General features: G+C 43.6%; 2 pseudogenes; one reads left to right on the top strand and one right to left on the bottom strand.

Annotated features, from left to right (window-relative positions):
* Nucleotides 1-1,723: 1,723 nt before the first annotated feature.
* On the bottom strand, nt 1,724-4,975 carry LOC102876537 (annotated as a pseudogene).
* A 1,288-nt stretch (nt 4,976-6,263) lies between these two features.
* Nucleotides 6,264-12,715, top strand: LOC102876131 (annotated as a pseudogene).
* The last annotated feature ends 5,516 nt before the right edge of the window (nt 12,716-18,231 follow it).

Below are 18,231 nucleotides of genomic sequence, written 5' to 3'. Positions count from 1 at the left end.
AGTTAACATTAAAGTTAGCACCTCCCTTCCCAAGTCATATGGGAAGGCTTTAGGACCTAGAAGTGTCCATTTGGTAGTAACTGCCTTGTGTGGATTGGTATCCGAGACAGCCTAGGCTCCAGGTAGGGCAGTTGTGAGGATGAGGACACAGCCACGGGGAATAAGTGAAGTCAACATTTTTGAATCCTTAGCTTGAGTGGATTTTGTGGGTGCATGACAGCTCGCCAGGCCTTCGCATTGGTCTCAGGTGCAAGGTTGTCGGAGCTGGTGGGTAGTTTGACAGGCTTCACCTGGGAGTGGTGTATCCAAGCTGGAACTCCATCAACTTTGACTGTGGTTGGTGTGGTCAGGATCACAGTGTATGGCCCCTTCCAGGTAGTCTCCAGGGTTTCCTTTCAGTGCCTCTTGATGATCACTAAGTTGCCAAGCTGGAACGGGTGCGGCATTGGGGAAAGCATGCTATTATAAATGGCCCGCAGCTGGGGCCAGAGGCGTGCCTTTACTCAGAACAGAGCTGGTAAGGAGGAGAGAAATTCTTGATCATGAAATTCAGCTATGACTTCTGCTTTTATATTAGGCAGTAAAGGTGGGGGCCTGGCATACTTAATTTCAAAAGGGGTTAACCCTAAGATGTAGGGGGAGTTACAAACCCGAGAAAGAGTGAAGGGGAGGAGAGATACCCAGTCACCACCAGTTTCAAGGGTTAACTTAGCTAAGGTTTCTTTTAAAGTCCGATTCATTCTCTCTACCTGTCCCAAACTTTGGGGAGGGTAGGCACAATGGAGTTTCCAATTAGCCCCTACTGCTTGTATTAGTTTCTGAGTCACCTGGGAGACAAAGGCAGGTCCATTGTTCGACCCCAAAAGCATAGGAAGGCCATACCTTGGAATGACGTCTTCTAACAGCTATAGTCCTTGCAATTACGTGCTATGCATCAGAGTTGGACAGTGAATAGGATTGATAGAGAGAATTGATGCCTTTGAGTGTGGTGCTAAAGAAAAGTGTTAAATATACCATGGACTGCTAGGAGAACAAACAGGTTTGTCCTGGAGAAGGTGAAGCCGGAAGGCTCCTTAGAGTCAAGGATGCTGAAGCGTCATCTGACATACTTTGGGCATGTTGCAAGGAGGGACTGGTCCTTGGAGAGGGACATCATGTTTGGCAGAGTGGAGGGGCGGCGAAGGAGAGGAAGACCTTCGATGAGATGGATTGATTCTGTGACTGGAACGTTGGGTTGTGTGTTTGAGATGGCTAGGTTGGCACAGAATAGAACAGCATTTAGAGCTCTTGTACATAGGGTCGCTATGAGTCGCAAGTGACTCGATGGCACATAACAACAACAATAACTTCTTGGCTACTATGATGGTGGTTTACGCCTTCATGGGGAAAGCTTCTGTCCATCCTGAGAAGGTGTTGATAAACACCAGCAAATACCAGTACCCATACAGTCCTGGCTTAATTTCTGTGAAATCTACTTCCCAACTGACTGCAGGTTTAGTCCTTCTTCCTCTATGCCCCCACCCAGCATTACCTTTATTTTTGGTGTTGATCATCTGACACATCTCGCACTAGGATACCGCCTCCTCCAGTTTAGGCTGAAGATCAAATACCTTGAGGTGAGATCTCCAGAGTAGATCCTCAATTTTCCTTTTCCCAGGTGGGTGCTTTGGTGTATTTGTTGAATTAGTTGTTTGGTGAAAGTTGAAAGAAGTATGACTTTTCCTTAAGGGGTATGTAACCACCCCTTCTCTTCATATGCTTTGGCATATGAGTGGATTTGTTGTAAGTCTTTTGTAGTGTATTCTGGGGTCTCCAGTAGTGTTGGAGCCACCATCGGGGGCACCTGGGAAATCAGGGTTGTGGATACTTTCAATGCTGACTGTCGAGCCGCTTTATCTGCCTGATTTTTCCCCTGGTAACCAGCTCATCTCCTTTTTGGTGCCCCGGGAAGTGCATGACTGCTGCTTCCTTAGGCATCCATACTGCCTGGAGTAGGCTTAATATTTCTTGTTTGTTTTTAACAGTTTTACCTTCAGCTGTGAGGAGCCCTCTTTCCCTATAGATGGCCCCGTGCACCTGTAAGGTGGCGAAGGCATATCAGCTATCAGTGTAGATATTTATAGGCACTTGCCCTATCCCAGTTGAAAGGCTTTGGTTAAAGCTATCAATTCTGCCCTTTGGGCAGACGTACCTGCTGGTAGGGCCTCTGCCCACACAGTGGCATCTTCTTTCATGTCCGCAGCCCCCACATACCGGATGCCATCTTTGATGAAGCTGCTGCCATCTGTATACCACGTTATTTCTGCTCCTGGAAGGGGAGAGTCCTTTAAATCTGGCTGGACGCCCTGCAAGTGGCTTAAAATTTCCCCACAATTGTGTATGAGCCCATCAAGGTCTGGTTAACAGGGTAGCTGGGTTGAATGTGCTGCTGGTCGTGAACTGGACTCATGGTGGGCTAAGGAGCAAGGCTTGCGTTGGTCAGCCACCTGTTAGGGGAATGTTTTAAAACCTCTTCAAGAGTGTGGGGAGTGGTTATCTTGAGCACTTGGCCCAGAATCAGTTTGTCAGCGTCCTTGACCAGGAGGGCAGCAGCTGCAATGATTCTGAGGCATGGCAGCCAACCTGCCACTACCGGGTCTAGTTTCTTAAACAAATAGGCAACTGTTCACTTCCAGGGTCAGGACTCCCTTTGCCATCCCTTTCCTCTCATCTACAAACAAGTGGAAGGGCTTGGTGACATCAGGCAAAGCCAGGGTGGGAGCTTTCAAGAGGGCGGCTTTTATGCTTGTGAAGGACCCCTCCATCTTTCAGTCCATTCTAGGGTTCCCCCCACTCTGGTCACCTTGTACAGGGGCCATGCAGTTTCTGTGAACCCCAGGATCCATAGTCTGCAAAACCCCGCAGACCCCAAGAATTCTCTTACTTCTCGACAGCTGGTCAGCCAGGGAATTCTTAGGATGGTCTCTTTTCAAGCCTGTGTTAACAATCTCTGGCCCTCCCTGAGTGTGTACCCAATATAGGTTACCTCTGACTGGCACAGCTGTGCTTTCCTCGCAGACACTCGGTATCCCAGCTTTCTCAGCAGTCTGAGGAGATCCTTGGTTGCTGTCTGGCACTCTTTCTGAGTTTCTGCGGAATTAGGAGGTCATCTACATACTGCAACAGACTAATATTTGAGTGAGTTTATTGGGTACTCACTTAGATCTTCATGGAGGGCCTCATTGAAGATTTCTGGAGATATTTTAGCCCCATTGGGAGCCGAGTCAAAACTAGCTGTCTTCTGGATATGTCCATTTGAAGGTGAAGAGCAGCTGACTGACCTCCACAAGAGGCAGACAAAAGAATGCATCTTTGAGGTCTAACACAGTATAGTAGCTTCGCTCAGGAGGGAGGGCACTAAGGAGCATGTACAGGTTAGGGACTGTTGTATGCATGTCCTCGACCTGCTTATTGACTTCTCTAAGATCTTGTACCAGCCAGTAGTCCCCAGTGTTAGGTTTTTTCCACAGGCAACAGGGGAGTGTTCCAGGCGGAGTGGCAGGGGGTCAAGTGATTCCTTCTTTGGCCTCTCTGGGCATGGGGTACTGCTTTACTCATACAGGGGTGGCATTTGCTTTTAACTGCGCTATGACGGGGGGGTCATAGCCTGGTGCCAGCTTCCCAATCTCTGCCCAGACCTCTAGGATACTTTTTGTCCAGTGCTCCAGCAGCACTGCTTGGTCCTCCAGATCCTTTTGTGGAGTGTGGACAGTTAACAGTTTATTTCATCTACAGGAGCCATGGTTAGGACATGATAGGCCCTCCTGTACGGTCTGTTACTGAGACCCCTTCTGGCCCAAAGTAGATATGAGCTCCCACTTTAGTCAACAGACATCGACCCAGTAGGGGGTATGGGCAATTAGGAATGACCATGAAGGAGTGGGATACCCGACCCTTGTTTAAGTCTACTGTTCTTTGGGTAATCCATGAATATACGTCCATTCCTGTAGCTCCCTATAGCCAAGTTCCTTCCCTGACATTGGCCCCATGGGCTGTTTTAGGATAGAATGTTGGGCCCCCCGTCCCAGGAACTGAACAGGCTTCCTGTCCACTTTTGAAGTTACCCAAGGCTTGCAGAAGGGTTCTGAGCCCCTTCATTCCTATGCATCTATTTCCTCCAATTCCAACACTTTAGCCTGTGGTGCGGGCCTGAGTTCTGGGCATCCATTTTTCCAATCCCCTATTTTCTTGCAGTAGGCACACTGATCCTTCTGCAAGTGGGGTCTGTTTCCCTCCCTCCATTGGTCCTTTCCCTAGGCTAGTTTTTTTACTTCCTTTCTCTGCTCTCCCTCTCTCACCGAGGCAGTGAGCAGGACTTTTGCTAAGCCTCATGCTTGCTTTTCTTCTGGAGTTTCTCTGTTATTGAAAACCTTTTCCACTACTGTCATTAATCTGGCTAGCCACTTACCTTCACATCCTTCCAGTCTTTGTAACTTGCGCCAAATATCTGGTGCTGACTGATTCACAAAGGCCAGACTGACAGCAGAGCTTCTGGGTCCAATGGAGTGTAGGTTCAGTAGGCTTCTAAGAGCCTCTCCAAGAAAGCCCCAGGTGACTGTTCCTTACCTGAACAACCTAACTTACTTTAGATAAGTTAGTGGGCCACCTGGAGTTAGTGGCTGCTTCCTGGAGATCCTTCATAAGAGTCTGGCGGTAGACCTTTAACCTCTCCTTACCTTCGTCCGTGTTGAAATCCCAGTCCGGCCGAGTTAGGGGAAACCTGGTATTGATAAAGTCCGGATTCGTGGTGAGTTTCCCCATCTGGACCTGGAACCATTTTTTGCCCCTCAGTGTAAATCCTCTCCCTCTCTTCCGTGGTGAACAGGACCTGTAATAATTAGTGGCAGTCCTCCCAGGTGGGCTGGTGGGTAAAAAGGACAGAATCTAACAAGTCCACAAGGGTGGTGGGTTTCTTAGAGAACTTAGGGTTCTGCATTTTCCAGTTATACAGATCATTGGTGGAGAACGGCCAGTGAACCAACTGTAGTTCTCCCTGGGAGTTTGGCAGACCCACAGCACGTAAGGGCAGAAGTGTGGAGTCAGGCTCAACGGGTAGTCCCTCTCATCACGTTTGAGCCTGGGTGTGGGGTGGGGTCCCCAGGTCCCCCCTTCTGCCCTTCCCTCTCTCTCAGCAGCTCAGGGTAGGTAGGGTGGTGGGAGGAGAATCTCTTCCTCCCCTGGCGTGGAGGGAGGCAGGACAGGATATAATGAGGCAGCAGATCTGGGTTCCTTCTCCTTTTTAGGTTCTCCTTTAGTGGTTGCTATCGCCAAAACTACTGCTATAGGGGGAAGTAAAGACTTTAATCATGAAGGTGGCTCTTCCACTAAGGTTTGCCACGTAACAATGTAGGCCGCCTTATCTGGGTGACTGGGTTTTTTTAAGATGTCCTTAACTCAGTGGATAGTGGGCAGGTGGAGAGTGCCCTCTTCTGGCCACCCGATATCATAGGTGACCCACTTATTCCTGCAAAGAAAAGGCATTTTATTTTTCACCATGTGGAGCCCTAGACCGGCTGCCACACCTTGAACCTCTTTGAAATGGTCTAAGACGAGACCTAGAAGTGTTGACTTGGTCTGCCCCGTTTCTTCTAGCACAAGAACATAGACAATCAGACTCACGCACAGTAGGACAAAACGACACAGAGAAGTACCGGTACGGTGCATGGAACAGAACCAAAATGTATAACGCAGGCCTTTCCTGAGTTCGGCTCTGGGAGGTGGTAGCGACCCATCGCTTCCTTCCTCTAACTCAACCAGGGGGACAGACTCCGCTATACAGAGAGCCAGATGCGAGACGTCTCCTGGCTGCCCTAGTGTGAGTCCCATTCAGCAAATCTGCCCAGGAGACTTGGGCTCGGGTACATTATTTGAACCACCAAGTACAGGGACAGAAACAACAGATCTATATATATCTATATATCTATATCTATATCTATATCTATATCTATATCTATATCTATATCTATATCTATATCTATATCTATATCTATAGAGAGAGAGAGAACGAACTCACTTAACTTACCAGCAGGCCTGAGACCTAGGCTCTCAATGTGGGGCTCTCAATGTGGCGAGGTCCTTTAGGAGCTTTCCCAGCTAACACACCATATGTTATGCCCACAGAAGCACTGCCTGAAAGGACCATATTCACGTATGAAAAACAAAGAACACGCTTTATTTTGCAGAGTAGTTTTTCTCATGCAGAGGCTTCCTCCCTCAGTGGAAAGATGGCGAATGAGAAAGCGAGAGCCCAGAATCCGCATGTGCCACAGTTTTTAAGGCCCTCCCTGGTGCTTCCTTACGGGGCAGGGTAATTGGGAACATGGTTGGTGGGCAGGGGATGAGTCATGTGAGTCGGCTTCTAATTGGCTGGCTTATCTTCCCACCTCTGCCCTCTCCATGTCACATATGCTTCTTTTCCAGAGTCACACAGACCCGGTTAACTGGTTACTTTTAATCTGATAAAACTCTGTCTCATGAGACTTTCCAGCGCCCTTGTGTTTATTCTACCTTTATTGCTGCTTCTAAAACTAAGAATTTTAATGGCTCACACCTGCCTCTGAAATTAATGAGTTCTGTTCAAGGTTGAATTTGGGTTAGGGCCCTGGGGGGGGGGGGCACCAGATACCCGAAACAGGGGTCCATGCTGTCCCCTCAACCCATTAATTCCAGAGGCAAAAGTGGGCCATAGAAATTCTTAGCTTAGGAAGGGTAGAGCAAATACAGATGCACCAGGTAGAGTCTCATCTGTCCTTGCAAAATTTAAAATTAACTCGCCCTATATGACTCAAAGCAAGGACAAAGTGCTTATGTAACCCCGAGAGGACAAAGGTGGGCAAAGTAGCTAACCAACCAAAAGCCGACCCATATGACTGATCTCCCTGCCCACCAACCATGTTCCCAATCTCTCCACCCCAGACAGAAACACCCAGGAAGGTCTTAAAAACAATTGTGTGTGGGGACTCTGGGCTCTCTCTTTCCGGCCATCTTTCCACTGAGGGAGGGAGCCTCTGCGTGTGGAAAATTATTCTGCATATAAAAGCGCACTCTTTGTTGATTGCATAAGTGAGTTGTCCTTTTCAGGCGACACTTTGTGGGTCTAACACCACCCCCTCATTTTCCTTTTCTCTTTGAAAAAAAAAATTATTTCATCCCAGTCTATGCAGCTCTTATTCTGGACTGTTGTCATACAAATAATACCTAATCATATATTCCTTTTAAGGAGTTCTTTCTCTTAACTCTTTCAATGCAGTGTACATTATTTCCCCCCTTTTCTTAGTTTCCCGTCAACCCCCATGTCAGTCCTATTTTATAACAGTGTCATTTATGCAGCGTTTGTCCTTTTGTGACTGAGACTTTTTCCAGAATTTTTTTATTTTAATGAAAGTTTACAGAGACATTGGATTTCCATTCATTCATTCATTGTTGCACATTTTCTTCCCTGCCCACCTCTCCTCCCACACAGTTTGCTTTTCTCTTGGAAAAGAAAAAAAATTCTTTCATTGTTATACAATCCCCTCCCACCCAGTCCACTCCACTATGCAGGTTTCATTCTGGATACTTGTCATGACATTAGTACCTAATCGTATATTCCACCTAAACGGTCCTCTCCCTCATCTGTTTCAATACAGTATACATTATTTAACAATTATTTCTTTTCTCTTTTCTTTTCTTTTCTTACTACTGAAGAGCAACATCAGTCAGGAGACTAATGTGCGCCTGATCCAGACCACAGTCTTCACAATTGCTTGCTATACGTCAAGAGAGCTAGACAATGACTAGGGATGATGGAAAGAGAATTGATGCCTTTGAGCTGTAGTACTGGGGAAGAGTGTTGAATATACCCTGGAATGCCAGTAGAACAAACAGGTTCATCCTGGAGAGAGTGAAATCAGGATGCTTCTTGGAAGCAAGGATTCTGAGGCTTTGTCTGACATACTTTGGGTATGTTGCAATGAGGCAATGGTCCTTGGAGAGGGACATCATGCTTGAAATGGCAGGGGGATGGGGAAAGAGAAGGAGACCCTCGATGAGACTGATTGATACAGTGACTAGGGTGATGAGGGTAGGTGTGTCAGAGATAGTAAAGTTGGCACAGGCTATGTAGTACATAGAGTCACTAAAAGTTGCAAGTGACTTGAGAGCACATAACAACAACAACGTTTATATCAATATATCATGTAAATGAAATTTACTGAAAATAATTAAAATGTAACTGCAGCAGTTCATTTCTAAATAAACTAGAGATTTAAGCTGGATTCAGCAGAAGATGTGGAACAAGGTGTATCATTGCTGATGTTACACAAATCTTGGCTATCAGCAGAGAATACCAGGATCTTTGCCTCTATTTAAGTGATTATGCAAAGGTATTTGATTGTATGGATCATGCTAAATTACAGATAACATTACACAAAATGGAAATTCCAGAACATTTAACTTTGTTCGTGGAACCTGTATATGGACCAAGAGGCATCCCTTTTGGACATATAACACCGGGAAAGGCTTCATGACAGTTGTATCCTTTCACAGTATTGGTTCAATCTGCACAGTCTGTAAATTCAGTAAATTAGCTGAACTGTGTGAAGAATGACCCAGCATCAGGAGTGGGGACTGATTTACTAACAACCTACAGTATACTCAGGACACATCTGTCTGCTGAAAGTGAAGAGGACTCGAAACACTAACTAATCAAAGACTACTATCTACAGGATGGTTTACACCCCAACATCAAGAAAACAAAACCACTCACCACTGGACCACCTCATGAATTGAAGGGCTGAGTAGGATGATCATGAAAATTTCTTAAACAGTTAAGATCTGGGAACTTTTGGTACACTAATGATATGTCTTTGGACAAAAAAGAGCTTTCCGTGTATTTGGAATAAAATTGACTTCCTACCACTTACTGCACTTAGGGATACAAACAAATATGTGAGATCTTGTTCTTACCTGGTGGGAGAACATAAAAAGATGCCTAAAAGTTCAGAGAAGATTAAAATTATGATTAGTAGCAAAGAAATACTAAGAATAATTGGAATATAAACTCAGACTTGAGGAAGGTTTGCATTTTAGGAAACAGGAAGAGACAACACAATCCAAACAGGACTATCCTTGATGTGGTAATTTTTCATGTAAAAATTAAAGACTTAAACAATTAAGTTTCTTACTAGGCATTTGACAGTGTAGATCATATCAAATTGTGGCTAACCTTGAGAAGAATGGGAATCCCAGAAAACTTGTGTGAAACCTATACATGGACCAGGAGGCATTAATCAGAACAGAACAAGGAAAAACACTACATGGTTCAAAATTAGGAAGGGAGTGTATTGGAGATGCATCTTGTCTCCACACCTTTTCAGTCTGTATGCAGAACACATCATTTGGGAGGGTGGACTTTATGAGAAGGAATGTGGCATCAGCATTGGAGGAACAGGAGAACAAATAGGACTGTCTTGGAGAGATTGAAAGCAAGTTTCTCCTTGGAGGCAAGGATTTTGAAGCTCCGTCTCACATACTTTGGTACATGGCCAGGATAGACCAGTGCTTGGAGAAAGACATTATGCTTGGAAGGGCAAGGGGCAATGAAGGAAAGAAGACCCTGGATGAAATGGGTTGATATGATAACTGGGACAATGGTATTAGGTGTGATGGAATCAGTGAGACTGCCTCTGGATAGAGCAGGCTTCAGAGCTATTGCACATAAGGTCATTGTGATCATGGATGACTCGATGGTACATAACAGCAACAACACACTTGTATATACTACTCAGGAAGGCACAAATTAGAATAATAGGTGGCTATATAATAAAAATACATTAAAAAGCAGGCCACAGACAAATGAAGTCTCCATAAGCAGAAATGAAACTGTAATTTGTCCTCTGGCTTAATCAGCTCCATGTTTAGGTTCTGCGACACAGGCACGGCTGTTCTGAATTTTGAAGGGTTTATGTATGAGTTCGAGGTTCTTATTGCTGTGCTCACTGGTATGCATTTCTCTGAATGGAGATATTTTGATAAGTTATGAAAATTTCACAACATGAAGGCATTTGATAATAACCACATGTTTCCTTTAAGAAAACAACAACAACTGCAGACTCAAGTTAGTCGATGCTGTGTGTGCACTATTGTACAGCCTTAAACACTCTGGAAAATCCCTATGAAAACAGAGTTTTCTGGAAGACCACAATTTTGATACATTGCATCAAAATACAGATTATCAAACATTTAAAAGGTTTTATTCATCTCCTTGCTAAGCTTCCTGTTAATTTAGCTTGGCAGTGCAATTCCTTACCACTAAACCATTCAATGGAGCTCTGGTGGCCTGGTGATATAACAAGTTGCACTGCAATCCCAAAGACATGCATTTCTTGACTAACTGCCTCTGAAGACTTGCCTAAGGGTCAGCTATGATTTCAGTTCCGACTCAAAGGTAAACAACAAGGAGCTTGCTAATGGCAGCACTTTTAGGATGAATTTTCCACCTTGAATGGAAAAAAATGTGGCTCAGGGACACCATGGGGAATGGACATGGGGAAAGTTGGCTTAGGCCACATGAACGAGTGCATGGCAAATGAACATACTGAACATGGGAATATACTAATGGTACTATACTAATCTCCAAAGCAAATGCCTTCAAGTTTTAAATTAGAGTCTGCTTATTTCCTTTGAAATACTGTTATTGAAGGTCTAGAACCCACACTCAGTATTGGAGCCACTGGTGTGCATGAGAAGTACAGTTACCTTATCCTGCAACAGTAGGTTCCCTTTTTTAACCCATATCATGCTAGGAATGGGATGGCTGCCTTCCAGATTTATGCAAAACATCTGTGGAAGGTAGAGCTGTAATTTTGACTCACAAATTGTTTCTGAAGATGGGACATATAGCTGGCTCAGACATAATATATGATGCCATTACATGAGTCCTTTGAAAGAATACTCAAGTATCTGGAAATTGAAACCCTAATCAATGGTGCTAGCATAGTTATTTACATAATTTTCAAGTATAGAGCCCTAGGCTACAATTTGGAACAAACCATAAACAAAAACACTTGATTTGTTTTTGTATTCATCAGTAAATAGTGTTATTATGTACAGACCAATCAATACTCAAAGATATGTTATAAAACAATAATGTTGAAAAAAACCCCAAAAAAACCCCAATAATGTTGGTCTGGTGTTCTCCTTAGGTGTTGGAGGCAGCTCCATTGTTCCAATGTTCTTGGTATCGATGGGCAATGGCTGGGTTGGCTGTACCTGGGAGGCTTTGGTGGGGTATTGTTTGACAGGGCTCTATTGGTCTGATGCGAAGTGTTGCTGGTGCTCTCATTTATTGTTTGGAGCTCTGTTGGTCTGGTGTTTTCAGTAATTGTTATTTGAGTCTCCCTTGGTCTGGTGCTCTCGGTTGGTTTTGGGGAGGGATGGTTGGGCTTGCTGTGCTGGGGTGGCCTTGGTGGGGCTGCCTTGTTGATCTGGTGTTTTCATTAAATATTGCTTGGGGCTCCGTTGGTCTGGTACGCTCAGTAATTGTTATTTGAGGCTCTGTTGGTCTGGTGTTCTCAGTTGGTTTTGGTGAGGGATGGCTTATTGTCCCGCGTATGCTCTGGTGGGGACCCCTTTGGACCGTGTGCTCCATTTAGCACCAGTTCCTGTTCCTCTTGGTCGATGCTGATAGAATCCAACTTCATTTGCTGTACCATGAATGTTTTGGTGGTGACTCCATTGGTCTGGTTCTCTCTATTCATACTGGTGATGGCTTCCTTGGTTTGTTGAGCCAATGAGAATGACCACACACACCTAGACATGCCACAAAATTTTGCAAAAACTACAGAAATGACATCGTGATGACAACCACGAAAACTGGAGGAGCCCAACTGCTTGGATTCCAGCTCTGTTAGAATCTGCTTAGCAACCACTGGTTCTATTTGTTCCAAGTTCCACCAGCTTCCTTACTGAGATGTGACTTTAGGAGTGCAAGTGAGAAGGGACAATATTTGTGGATAATTATTTTCTAATATCTTTTTACTAAAAATAATTTCAGCAGAAAATCATACTAATGACAAACTGTTAGAAATTGAAAGGCCCCTTTTGGAGTTGCGGCCACAGCCATGAGTATGCTCACAAGAGGCTTGCCTCTAGTGTCCTCTGCTGTGGCAAGAAGAAAGTCTGGTTGGACCCCCAATGAGGCCAAGGAACTTGCCAATGCCAACTCTCAGCAGCAAATCCGGAAACTGATTAAAGATGGCCTGATCATCCACAAGCCTGTGACTCTCCATTCTCAGGCTCAATGCTGGAAAAAATACCTTAGCCCACAGGAAGGGTAGGCATATGGGCATAGGTAAGCAAAAGCTTATGTTTGAATGCCTAAGAAGGTGATCTGGATGAGGTGGATGAGGATTTTGCACCGGCTGCTCAGAAGATACCAAGAGTCTAAGAAGATTGATTGCCACATATATCACAGCCTGTACCTGAAAGTAAAAGGGTATGTGTTCAAGAACAAGTGAATTCTCATGAAACACATTCACAAGCTGAAGGCAGATAAAGCCTGCAAGAAGCTCCTGTATGACCAGGCTGAAGCCTCCAGATCTAAGACCAAGGAGGCACGCAAATGCATGAGGAGTGACTCCAGGTCAGAAAAGAAGAAATCAAGACTCTGTCTAAAGAAGAAGAGACCAAGAAATAGAGCTTCTCTCCTGTCTGTACATAGTGGCCTTGGCAGTTACATAGATCAATCATTAATAAAACAAGCCTTTATCTGCCTGCTCCTCCCCCCTAAAAAAAAAAAAAAGAAAGAAATTGGAAGGTAATTGAGATATTAACATAGTCAATCCACTAGACTTCATCTTCAAATTCACACATGCACAAATAAAAGGAAAACCAAAAGTGAACACACTTGGGATTTCTCTAAGTGGAGAACTAAAGAAAGAAATTAAAATCTTGAGTTGCAATAGTGAAGAATTTATGTGTAAACTCCTGAAAAATGTTGTTATAAGCCATTGGGTAGACTTAGGACTCCCAGAGACCATGTGAACAACAAATCTGAATCTTGCTCTGTCCTGCACTATGCTCTCAATCTCTGTCATGTGTCAATCTCTCTTTTTAAGGATCTTCTACTCTTCTGCTGATGCTCTATCTTTGGCACCATGATGTTTGTCTCTAAGAACTGATTCCTGCTGAAAATCCGCCCAAAGTGAGTGAGACAAACTTTCACCATCCTGGCCTCTCAGGAGCACCATGTTTACACTTCCTTCAAGACATATTTGTTCATTGTTTTGTAAGTAATTTAAAGGAATCAGTTCTTCTTTGTTCTTCCTTATACATCGTCCAGCTTTTGATGTAAAGAAAGCAATCAAAAATACCAAAACTTGGATCAAGTGCACATTAATCTTTCAATTCACATCCTTGCTTTTTAGAACTTAGAAGTCCTTGGCAGCAGATGACACTAACACATTTTGATTTCTTGACTGCTCCTACCAAGACTGTCGAGTTAACAATGAAGAAACCATGACAAGAAGATGAGCGGAATACACAGTCACTCTACTGGCTGAAGTTTGATCACTTTAAAGGCTATCCTAAGATCAAGATCCAGTGGTTCTGAAGGAAGAAATCAAGTGCACTGAAGACATGGATAGGGAAAAAAAAAGACTCCAGAAAGTGAGAAAACACAAGTACACAAATAGAGTAAACACATCCAAGACTGAAAGTGAGAAATTTGAGAAACAGGTAACTAGCTAATTGACTGAAAGAGATCCAAAGTCATGCCTCTGACAAATAAAGGTGATCTATCAGAACGTAGATAGGTGACATATGGGCCCAGTTATCTAGACGTAGATGCAGTAGGTTCTGTTTGTGGTGCTGGAGCTGGCCATGGCCATGTGTTGGTGGTGGGCAATGTGATAGTGTGTGCTGAGGAGGACAAGTTGAGCACCCTGCAGACTTCAGCCAATTACTTCCTGGTGTCCTTTGTGGTTATTGACATGGCCGTGGGTTTTTTTTCAGGTCCTTTGGCATAACCACCAGCCTGGGAGTCTGCACCAACTTCCATAGCTGCCTCTTCCTCACCAGCTTGATGCCTGTGCTCACACACAACTCCATCTTCAGTCTCCTGATAGTGACCATTGACAGGTACCTGGTATCCTGCTCAGGTATAAGAATTTGGTCATTGGGACATGGGAAAAAAGCATCATTGCTGTCTTCTCGGTCCTTGCCTTTTGCGTTGGACTTACTCTATTCCTAGAATGGAACAGCAAAGCCAGTGCCTTCAACAAAACTTCCCAGATTCCTGGATTGGAACAATGAATGAAAGCTGCAGACATGTCAAGTGTCCCTTTGAGGATGTGGTCCCTATGAGCTAAATCTTCTATTTCAATGTCTTTGGATATATTCTACCCCCACTCCTTATCATACTGGTCATCTCCATCTCCATCTCCATCTTCAAGGCAGCCTGTGAGCAGTTGCATTGAACTGAACTGATGAACCTTCAAGGACCACACTTCAATGAGAGATCCACACAGAAAGATGCTTAGCATGATCGTGGGGATTTTGTGATGGGAAAGTCTGCTGTTAGGGACCTCTCCAAAGTACTGAAGAGAAGTGGTGTCTCTCTGGAGACTAAGATGCATCTGGTACAGGCCATGGTCTTTGCAATCACTTGTTATGTATCAGAGAGTTAGACAATGACTAGGGAGGATAAAAAGAGAATTGATGCTTTTGAGCTACGGTACTGGAGAAGAGTACTGAGTGTACCGTGGACTGCTAAGAAAACAAACAGATTCATCTTGAAGAGGCTTAAACCGAGCTACTCCTTGGAGCCAAGGATTCTGGAGCTTCATCTGACATACTTTGGACATGTTGTAAGGAGGGACTGGTCCTTGGAGAGGGACACCATGCTTGGTAGGGTGGAGGGACAGCACAGGAGGAGAAGACCCTCTATGAGTTGGATTGATTCAGTGACTGAGGTAATCAGGATGGGTGTAACGGAGACAGTGCAATTGGCACAGAACAGAACAGGGTTTAGGACTGTTGTACATAGGGCCACTATGAGTCACAAGCGACTCGATGGCACATAACAACAACAACAACAACAATTGGCTGCCAGTACATATTGTCTACTCTGCCACTGGTTTTCAGCTAGCCTGACCTGAGGCTAAGCCCGTGTGGGCAGTCAACATAGCCATTCTCCTGATACATGCTAATTCCATTGTCTGTGCCTTTGGAACCTAGACTTCCAATATATATTTCACAAAAGCATCTCTTTTATCTTCTCTTGCAGACAGATTTCCTCAAGTGTGGGAATGGGCAGCCAGAAGGCATAGCTATTGATATGAACTTATGGCCTAGATTGTGGCCTCTTCAAGAAGGTACAAATTGACAACAAACAAGGAATATGACATGATTGGCTGATTCTCAGTGTAAAAGACAGAAAGACAGTTATACCTCACAAGCATATGGGCTGCTTCTTTTGAGCCTCTCTCTGGTGTTACCACACACCTAACTCATCCATATTATTAGCAGGCTCCAAGGCTGATGACAGTACACAACACCACCACACAAGTTTGGTATAAATATTTTGTATTTATGGTTTTGTTTAGCTGCTCTCACTAAGTGGATGAAGCTGACATATTGAATGGAACCTAAAAGACAGAAGTTTTTATTTTGACGTTTGCTTCTTTACAGTAGAAAATGATTGAAACTATTTTACCGTGAAACGTTATGAACTATTATCATGCAAATATATAATTTAGAGACAACGGAAAAAGAAAAGTTGAATATACTAAAGCTGTTCACTTGTTTCTAGAAAGTGAAGCTGTTGTTGTTAGGTGCTATTGAGTTGAGAATGACTCATAGAGACCTTTTGAACAACAGATCTGAACCCTTTCCTGTCCTGTGCCATCCTCACCCTTCCTGACACATTAGAGTTCATTGCAGCAGTCACCATGTCAATCCATCTAGTTGAGGTCTTCCTCTCCTTTTCTGACTTTCCACCTCTCTGAGCATCATATCCCTGACCAAGGAATAACCCCTCCTAGCAACATGCCTGAAGTATGTGAGGCAAAACCTCGTAATCCTTGCCTCCGAAGAGTTTTCTAGTTGCACCCTCTCCAAGACATATTTGTTTGTTCTTTTGGCTATCCATGGGCTATTCAGCTCTCTTCTCCAATACTACAGCTCAAAGACATCAATTCTTCTTCTGTCATCCTTTCTCATTGTAAAGCTCTCAGATACATAGCAAGTGATCGTAAAGACCATGGCCTGAATCAGATGCACCTTAGTTCTCAAACTGACATTATTACTTCTCAGTAATTTGGAGAGGTCCATAACAGCAGACATTCCTAGTACAATGCATCTCCTTTTTTTCCTGACTGCTGGTATAAGGAGCGTTAATTATGGATCCAAGTAAGATGAAGTTGTTAACAGTTTCTATCATTTCTCCATCCATCATGATGTTGCCTATCAGTCCAGTGGTAAGAATCTTTGTTTAAAAAAAAAAAGAATCTTTGTTTTCTTGACATTGAGATGCAATCCACATTAAAAGCTGCATTTCTTGATCTTCTGCAACAAGTGCTTCATGTCCTCCTCACTTTCAGCAAGAAAAATTGTGTCGTCTGCGTAACACAGTATATTGATGAGTTTCCTTCCAATCCTAATGCCACATTCATCTTCATAGTATCTAGCTTCTAAAATAATTGCTCAGCATACAGATTGAATAGGTACAGAGAGAACATACAACTGTGAAGCACTCCTTTCTTAATTTTAAAACATGCTTTTAAACCCCAGCTCTGTTCACACAAAAATCTCCTGGTCTAGGTCTAGGTTTTGCATGAGCACAATTAAGTGCTCTGGGATTCCCATTCTTCTCAATGTTAGCCATAACTTGTCAAACGCCCTTGCATAGTCAATAAAGCACAAATAAACATTCTTCTTGTATTCTTTACTTACAGCCAGGATCCATCTGACATCAGCAATGTTAGCCCTGGTGCCATGGCCTCTTTGAAATCCTGCTTTAACTTTTAGGTGCTTCTTATCTATGTAGTGTTCAAGCCACTTTTGAGTCATCTTCAGCATTATTTTGTTTGCATATAAATGATATTGTTTAATACTTTCCACATTTTGTTGGATTACATTTCTTGGGAAGGGGGAAAAACATGAATATTTTCCAATCTGTTGGCCAGACAGCTCTCCTCCAAATTTTCATAGATTTATAAGCACATCCAGTGCTGCATCTGTTAATTGAAACAAGTAAATTGGTATCCTATCAATTCTTGGGGATTTATTTTTTGTCAATGCCTTAAACACAACTTCTACTTCCTCCTTCATTACCATTGGCTCCTGCTCTTATTGTACTTCTCAAAATTTTTCAGTGTCAATCAGTTCTTCCTGGTACAGTAATTCTGTGGATTCCCTCCATCTTCTTTTGATGCTTTCTGAGCATTCAACACATTGCGCATAGCATCTTTCAATATTATGAGTCAAGGCTTAAATTTCGTTTTCAGTTATCTCAGCTTGAGAAATGTGGAGTGAGTTCTTCCCTCTTTATTCTCCAATTCCAGCTCTCTACACATTTCATTATAATGCTTTGCTGTGTCTTCTCAAGCTGCCCTTTAAGTCTTCTGTTTAGCTCTTTTACTTCAACATGTTTTCCCTTTGTTATAACTTTTGGATGCTCTAGTGTAATTTTTAGAGTCTTTTCTGACATCCATCTAGGTTTTTCTTTCCCCTTGTCTTTGTAATGACCTTTGTTTTGTTCATGAATGATATCCTTGATATCATCCTGCAACTCATCTGGGATTCAATCGTATGTGTTTAATGCCTCAAACTTATTCTTAAGATGATCTTGAAAATCAGACAGAATAGATTAAAGATCATATCTTACTTATTGTGGACTTATTTTCATTTTCCTTGTCCTCCATTTGAACTTCCACATGAGTCTGACCCATAGTCCACCCTTGGCCTAGTTTTGACTTCTGACATTGAGCTTCTTCAATGATTTCTTCTACAGAGGTTGTTGTTGTTGTTATGTGCCGTCGAGTCGTCCATGACTCATAGCGACCCTATGTACAACAGCCCTAAACTCCGCTCTGTCTTGTGCCAATCGCACTGTCTCCGACACTCCCATCCCAATTATCCCAGTCACTGAATCAATCCACCTCATAGAGGGACTTCCTCTCCTGCGCCGTCCCTCCACCCTCCCAAGCATGA

This window comes from Elephantulus edwardii, unplaced genomic scaffold (genome assembly GCF_000299155.1).
Source record: "Elephantulus edwardii isolate Elephantulus edwardi_28Jun2011 unplaced genomic scaffold, EleEdw1.0 scaffold00196, whole genome shotgun sequence".
NCBI classification, from domain to species: domain Eukaryota; kingdom Metazoa; phylum Chordata; class Mammalia; order Macroscelidea; family Macroscelididae; genus Elephantulus; species Elephantulus edwardii.
Note: the sequence above shows the minus strand (reverse complement) of the source record. Positions and strands in the feature narration are given on the sequence as shown.